This window comes from Lissotriton vulgaris, chromosome 5 (assembly GCF_964263255.1).
Source record: "Lissotriton vulgaris chromosome 5, aLisVul1.2, whole genome shotgun sequence".
NCBI classification, from domain to species: domain Eukaryota; kingdom Metazoa; phylum Chordata; class Amphibia; order Caudata; family Salamandridae; genus Lissotriton; species Lissotriton vulgaris.
In genome coordinates, this window is record NC_141693.1 from 1,171,122,088 (window position 1) to 1,171,129,990 (window position 7,903).

Consider the following 7,903-nt stretch of genomic DNA (forward strand, 5'->3'; position numbering starts at 1 on the left):
GTACGACCCTAAATTGCATGCGCCAATGGCTATGCGACCCGTTTGCGCATGCAAAATGTCACAGTGCCATGTAAAATTCCTAATTAGCGAGTCGTAATTTATTTGCGATGCGCTAATTAGGAATTGTTAGTCGCTATTAGGAAGGGGCGTGCCAAGAGCATCCCTTCCTAATAGAGAGTCTCTACCCTATTAGAACTGTTGGAAGAAATTGGATACTGATTGACCCAGACTGAATACCTTGGATTAAAGTGAACAACATGAACACTTGTGTTTATGAACATCATTTAACTTTGGACCTTTTATGTGCATGGATTGGAAAATTTGTTATGGTTCATAAATAGTCACCTGGGCAGAATTAGCTGCATGGATCACACCTTCCATTGAAACCTCCAAGGCACCCTCCAAGCTGTCCACTGCTACATCAAAAACATAATCTCTATAGAGGTAACACATTTCATGTTTTTGTTCTTCCTGATACGACAAAAGGGAATATTCCAAAGCTGCTTTCAGGCCCCTCTCCTCATCTTCAGTGCTCTGGCTCATGATGTCAATGGAGAGCTGAATGGCCAAGTGCATGTTAACCTTCTTGTCAATGTTACTCCCATTTGATAAGGACACCAGTGGCATTTGTTTGGCTTTATCCAGCTCACGGTCCTCAACATCACTAACATTAATAACTTCCTCATTCGGGAACAATGGAAATGAGCTGTCCTCTCTAAACTTTTCCCTTGAAAACTCTTTGTTGTTCTCCTCATTGGACACTGAGACAGGTCGACTAGGATAGATGTATAAGGTCTATCTCATCTTGAGGCCCTTCCTTGTAGAGGTCATCACAAATCCCACTCTGGGTCTGTACTTAGGGAGTTTCTGGCAATGTGCCAATTTCTGTCACCCCCATCCAATTTATTTTCAATGGCCGCAATAACAGTTCAGATGAACTCAAGTCAGTGGTGGGCTTAGTCATTGGGGTCTCAGATAGAATCTCAGCTGTGCTGGGTCAGATCATTTCAAAGCTGGGAACAGCCTGGAGAAGTGGAGCATCAAATTTGTGTTCAATGTCCGAAGGGGTACAACACAGCTGTCCCATGCTGAGCACACATTGGTACCACATCTTCAACTCCCTCAGCATGTTCCACCCTCGCTCCTCCTTCAGGAAACGAGTGATACCAGGGTGCTCCAGCTACACCTATTGAGTGCCAACACCATTCATGATGCCCCTTAGCACCTCCTCAGCAGTCTGGCAGACCCCTGCACCTACATGGATTCTGAAGTCAGTGATGTCACTCCCCTCCAGTGGCTCTATGAACACCTCAAACATGCTGGCCAGCAGCTTGTGGCTGTAGACCTGCAGGTACCCCAGCATGGCCAGCTCCAGAGTAATAAACACAAGATGAAGGACGGAATGTTGCACAATGGCAAAACATTCACCCCCAGTCACAGATCTGAGTTTAATCCATTGTTATTTTGCTCACCAAGCCACTCCAGTTCAGACATGGCCATATGCAAATCAGTCTTGACCCTGTGCCTCATGGGAACAGGCCAGCCTGAACTGTAAAGGCATGTCTTTCCTGGACCGGAATCAAGCATCCTAGGACCGGTTTCTGACTACCAGCCGTCTTCAGCTAGGATAGCTTGACTCCAGTGGACTAGTGAGCACGGGACCCACGTCTGGGCATACCCTTCCCACATAGGGTGAACAGCTAAAAACACAAGATGAGTGAGTTTGCTATGCCTTTACCTGAAATGCGCTATCATGTCCTCCACTCCAAAGAGGGGTGGGAACTACTAGCCTTCCTCAGCTGCTGCTCTATGAGGACTTTTGGCCAGGACTGTCTTCAGGCTGTCTACCTTCGAGAGTATGAGCAGGAAAACCGCCAGGAACTGCACATCTTCCTGCATGAATACCACCAAGAGGACACTGTGATTACTATGGAGCTGCAAAACACACAAGATGATGGACGGAATGTTGAACAATGGCAAAACATCTTGTGTGTTTTGCTGTTCACCCTATGTGGGAAGGGTATGCCCAGACGTGGGTCCCGTGCTCACTAAGCCACTGGAGTCAAGCTATCCTGGCTGAAAACAGCTGATAGCAAGAAACCGGTCCTAGGATGCTTGATTCCGGTCCAGGGAAGACATGGCTTGGCAGTTCGGGCTGGACTGTTCCCATGAGGCTCAGGGTCAAGACTGATTTGCATATGGCCATGTCTGAACTGGGGTGGCTTGGTGAGCAAAATAACGATGGGTTAAACCCAGATCTGTGTCTGGGGGTGAATGTTTTGCCATTGTGCAACATTCCGTCCATCATCTTGTGTGTTTTGCAGCTCCATAGTAATCACAGTGTCCTGTTTGTGGTATTCATGCAGGAAGATGTGCAGTTCCTGGCGGTTTTCCTGCTCATACTCTCGAAGGTAGACAGCCTGAAGACAGTCCTGGCCAAAAGTCCTCACAGAGCAGCAGCTGAGGAAGGCTAGTAGTTCCCGACACTCTTTGGAGTGGAGGACATGATAGCGCGTTTCAGGTAAAGGCATAGCAAACTCACTCAGGGTGTCCTTCAAAATGGCAGAGGCAGTCTGCACTACCTGCACTGAGGAAGCTGATACTCAGAAGGCAGTCCGCCACCATGTAGGACGCTGAAGGCTCTGTGCGTCACAGCATTTCTTCCAGTCGTGAATGGATATCATTGCGCTGGACAAATTCCAGGATCAGAGCACAATGTATGTGCAACTGTGTGGCCCCCTCCCCTCCAGGACGGCCAAGATCCATCTCTGAACCTGTTGGCACTGCTCCTCCTCCTGCCCTGAGAGCCACACATCATTATGGGCCAAATGCACCACTACTTCAGGAAAGGCAGTACCCCGCTCTGTCAACTCTGGGCTGCGGTGCAGGAGGTCCAATTTCCAGGGCTCCATAACATCGATGTAGAAAGTTGTGATGGGTTCTGCAACTGGCTCACTCTCCTGTTTCATTCCAGTGATATCACTGTCTGCCAGCTCCTTTGAATGGGGAAAGGGATTGTATGGGAAGACCTGGAGCAGGCAGTCATGGAGCCGATGTGGCTTTTGGTGCACTCTGTCTGGCACTTCTCAGCTCCTGAAGGTAACTATTGCTAATCTGGCCTCTTTCAGAAGACTTACATTCTGCACGTCCCCACCACCACTGCGCTTGCTATCGAAGTAGAGCTTGAGGAGGTATGACTTTATCTCAAGATCCAGGCTACAGACAAGCACCACCTCTGCCCACTGCACCCATTCCACTGATATAGTAAGGCCTTCCAGAAAACGCCGGCTCCAGGCTTGAGAACCCTGCTTCAGTCAGCGGCTGATGGTAGTGGATCAGAACCTCATGCCCGCTCGGCACCCGGTGAGGTGTGTACTCCTCACTATCACAGTTGGTAATGTATTCAACACAGAGCTCCAGTACTTCCTGGCTGAGGCCTGGATTCAGGCCCTTCAGCATCACCTTCACTCTGTGTCTGGGGGGCATCCTACAGACGGTCAGCTCCATGTTCAACAGCCAGTGCTGCTCCTTGAAGAGGCCCCTCTGAGCATCCTCAGGATTTTCAAAGATCAGGACTGCATTCTTCCCATGGCGCTGGTGAGACTTTATAGGGGCCCTTGAAGAGAGACACCGACTCTCAAAGAGCTGTAATCAATGGTGTCAATGGGTCCATCCACCAGGGCTCGAGTCGGGGTACCACGCGGGTGGATGGCGTCCACCCAATTATTTCCTGGGCGGACGCTGTCCCCCCTGGCTAAAAGCTGGCCCCATTAGGGCTTCACCAACGTGAAGAAGCTGTATGGAAAGATTGGCGAGGCTTTCAAGATTCCCCTCTCGGAGGTGCGAATACTCTTACCACTAAGTATGGTGGGTCATGGATTACACTGGAAAAGAGCATGGCAGCTGCTAGGGGGCACATGGTGGTAGCGGGTGTATTAGGCTACACGAAGGCCCCTTAGGAAAGGGTGAACTGTGGCCAATGGCTAGCGCCTGATCTGGTGAATGTACTGTAGATTTTGGGAGAGCTGAATTGTATCTGCCCCCATCACCATGTAACCTTGGCGGGTCGATTCCCAGAGCTTTTCACAGAATCGCTCCCAAAAACACACAGAGAATGATGCTACATTCCTCGGTGTGTTAACGTGACCCCCCAAGTGAAGAAGGTCTCCCTGTGATAAGAGGAGACTACCTTTCGTGATGTCACTTCCTGTTGTGACATCACTTCCTGTGACACCACCTAACTTGGAGCGTCCCCCCACTTCTTTTTTTAGGACTTGTGCCCTGCCATCCACCAACACCATGGCAGAGTTCCGGTAATCTTTTTCTGCCATTATGTGGGCTTAAAAGCAACACAAGGGCCTCACTGCTCCAGGAGCAGAATAGCCACTTCAGGCCAGGGGTCCAACCCAACCGGGGCTCACTGAAAGCATGAAGTGAGAGCAGAGGGAGGGCCTAGAGGAGAGGAGGGTGGAGGAGTGCATGGAAGGAGGAGCTGGGGAGGTGTTGGAAGGGAGAGGTTCCAGAGAGTGGGTCAGAGGGAGGCCCGGTGGAGGGGGAGAGGAGGGTGGAAGAGTGCACGGAAGAAGGAGCCGAGAGGTGTAGAAGGGAGAGGATTAGAGAGAGGTTGGGAGTACAGAGTAGGAGAAGCATGGAAGGTGTAGAAGGGGGAGGTTCAGAGGGCGGGTCAGAGTAAAGGGGAGGAAGAGCGGGGCAGCCTAAGGTTTTTTAAGAATTGGTGAAACATAAGCAGGCTTCCAGACTTTAGGTAGCTTGATTCTTTTTAAGGAAGGATCAAATATGTCAGTCAAGTGAGGCACTAAAGAGGGGCCAGGGAAGAAAAGATATGGACTGAAAAATCGAGTAACCCTGACTTAACTTAAAAAAACAGCTCCTGAACTTCCATAGAGTCGACAGGATTAAAACTTCCCAACTGACCTGGGGAGTTTGCCGGTGGACAGCCATAACAATCAAATTTACATGGAATTATGAATTAGTGAATTATGCGCACCACATCATCAAAAAAAGACAGAAAAATATCTTCTGTGGCAGTGGACCAAGTAATGTTGTCTAACCGATAGGTAAGTATCTAAATAGCCAGCCTCCACGATACTCTTGTACCCAACTGAACAGAAACAAAAGGCTGCTAAGGACTGAACCTACTGTTTGTGATCTGAGAAGAACCCTAAAGAATTGGATCTGCTCTCTCTTGTTCCCAAGACAAATAAATAGATTTCAAGGATAGTAAGGCTGACCTCCTGTTAAATCTACAGGGATACACTTACTTTTCTTGTAACTACCCAACTGGCCAGTGGCAACTGAAACTCGACTGGACCCTGTTGTTAGGCCTCTGCTGGACACCCTGTGTCTCTGAGTGCCTCCCCTGGCATTCTGGGGAGCTTTAGAAGTGCACTCTTGTGGTGGATTGGGACTTAAAGGACTAAAATCAAGATCTTTTTCCAGGACGAACTTGGTTGACGTATCTGACCCACACTCCATCATGGTAAATCATAAATTGTGCCTAGGTTCTGGTCTACCATGACCATTGATTATCATTTACACTGTATGCTCCCTGGCCCAATTAATACCTAAAACTATAAAAAGTTGTATCTCTGGTTCCCCTTTTTAGATTTTTCTCCTTTTGGTACCCTACTGTTTATTACATTTTACTCTATTTTTCTATCTCAGTTTGAAATTTCTATTGCTTTGCATTTTGACTTTATTACTTCTGTTTTGGTACTGCATAAATACTTTACACATGCCCTAAGTTAAGCCTGTCTGCTTTGTTTCATAACTATTACAAGGTTGAGCTCATTTTAATTCTGTGACTTTGAGGGTTCACTCTCACTGGGGTTGTGATTATGGCTTGAGGTGGGTAGTCTCCTTCCTCAAATTATAATCCAAATTTCTTATCCATGTGTTGACATTTTTTAGGTTGATTACCAACCTGTAATCTCCTCATTTATTGTCTACAATCAACATATCTCTCACAAAGGCATTGGGATATTGTGGCATGTGACAAATCACTTTCTTTTGGAGTAAAGATTGGGTCTGCTTCTCTGGAATAAAATGAAGAGATTTAGGGTAAGAATTCTGACTCAGTGTATTGTAAAACTTTAGATGGAATTCCCGAGCAGCCTGGAGAACCCAAGAATCCTGAATAATGTGGACCCAGTTCTGAAACAACTGGCAAATTTGCCCCTTAGTTCTGTTGGGAAAGAAGAGTCGCACCTGTGAAAGTTGAGGTGGATACTCCTCTTCTGGTGTTTCCACGGTATCCATGCCCTGTGAATGTTCGTGCCCCGGAAGGGAACAAGACATTTCCACATTGATTGTCTCCTTGGGTGCCTTGCTTCATTGGGTACCCTCTGACTGGGGTATAGAAAGGGTTTTCATCAGTAGAGTGCCTTCTTTCTCTGCTGACCTTATTAACAAGCATTTGCAATGCAATAGGTCTCGCATTAGAAAAGTTTGAGTTATTGATATTGTAAATGACAATTTTTTTATTTATGTGTTGGTTTTGAAAATAGCAAAATTAATAGCTTTGTCATTTACAATGCCAATAGTTATAACTTTCGCAAATGTGACACCTATTGCATTTGTAATGCAATATGTGTTGTATTTACGTGATTTAGATGTATTGATATTACAAATAACAATGGCTTAATTTTTTTAAATAATTAATACTTAAAAGTTATTGTAATTTATAATGGGAATAGCTTAAACTTTAGTAAATAACTTTTGTGAATATTATGTTCAGTGTACTTTATTGTGACGAAAATCCAAGAACAGAAATGAAATATTAACATATTTTTGTGACATTTGTAATAAGGCTTGAAACATTGATAGAACATATTTGAACCAGTTGTTGTTGAATCGTTGCACAGATTGATGCTGTGGTGCCCCTGAGTGCTGCTGTGGTGCCCCTGAGTGCTGCTGTGGTGCCCCTGAGTGATGCTGTGGTGGTGCGCTAGATAGAGTGAGGGCGATAGAGTGAGGGCGATAGATAGATAGAGTGGAGGCGATAGGTAGATAGAGTGAGGGCGATAGGTAGATAGAGTGAGGGCGATAGGTAGAGTGAGGGCGATAGATAGAGTGAGGGCGATAGATAGAGTGAGGGCGATAGATAGATACAGTGAGGGCGATAGATAGATACAGTGAGGGCGATAGATAGATACAGTGAGGGCGATAAATAGAGTGAGGGCGATAGATAGAGTGAGGGCGATAGATAGAGTGAGGGCGATAGATAGAGTGAGGGCGATAGATAGAATGAGGGCGATAGATAGAATGAGGGCGATAGATGGATAGAATAATTATGTGCCGTGTAATTATGTGGCACTGAGTGGTATTTGGAGTGTATGTTGCATTGAGTGCAGTGTAATTATGTGGCGTGTAATTATGTGGCACGGAGGGGTATTTGGAGTGTATGTTGCATTGAGCGCAGTGTAATTATGCAGCATATAATTATGTGGCACTGAGGGGTAATATGAGGAGTGTATGTTGTATTCAGTAGAGTGTAATTATGTGGTGTGTAATTATGTGGCACAGAGTGGTATTTGGAGTGTATGTTGCATCGTAATTATGTAGCATATAATTATGTGGCACTGAGTGGTATTGTGTGGAGTGTGTGTAGCATTCAGTAGAGTGTAATTATGTGGTGTGTAATTTTGTGGCACCGAGTAGTATTTGGGGTGTATGCTGCATTGAGTAGAGCATGGGTACTCACAAACTTTCTCTCGGGGGCCAAATTTACATTGTGGTTTGGGTCCGAGGGCCGCACCGGTGGGGGCGGGGCCAGTGGGGGAGGGGGTTTGCTAGAGCAATAACAAAAAAACTGTGGCCATGAGGTTGAACACAGGTCCCTTCAGCGGACGCCTTCGTCCACTGAGCCACCAGACCCGGCATA

At 46.6% G+C, this 7,903-nt stretch overlaps 1 pseudogene; it reads right to left on the reverse strand.

Annotated features, from left to right (window-relative positions):
- Positions 1-324: 324 nt before the first annotated feature.
- On the reverse strand, positions 325-4,331 carry LOC147712163 (protein mono-ADP-ribosyltransferase PARP10-like; annotated as a pseudogene).
- Between the last annotated feature and the right edge of the window lie 3,572 nt (positions 4,332-7,903).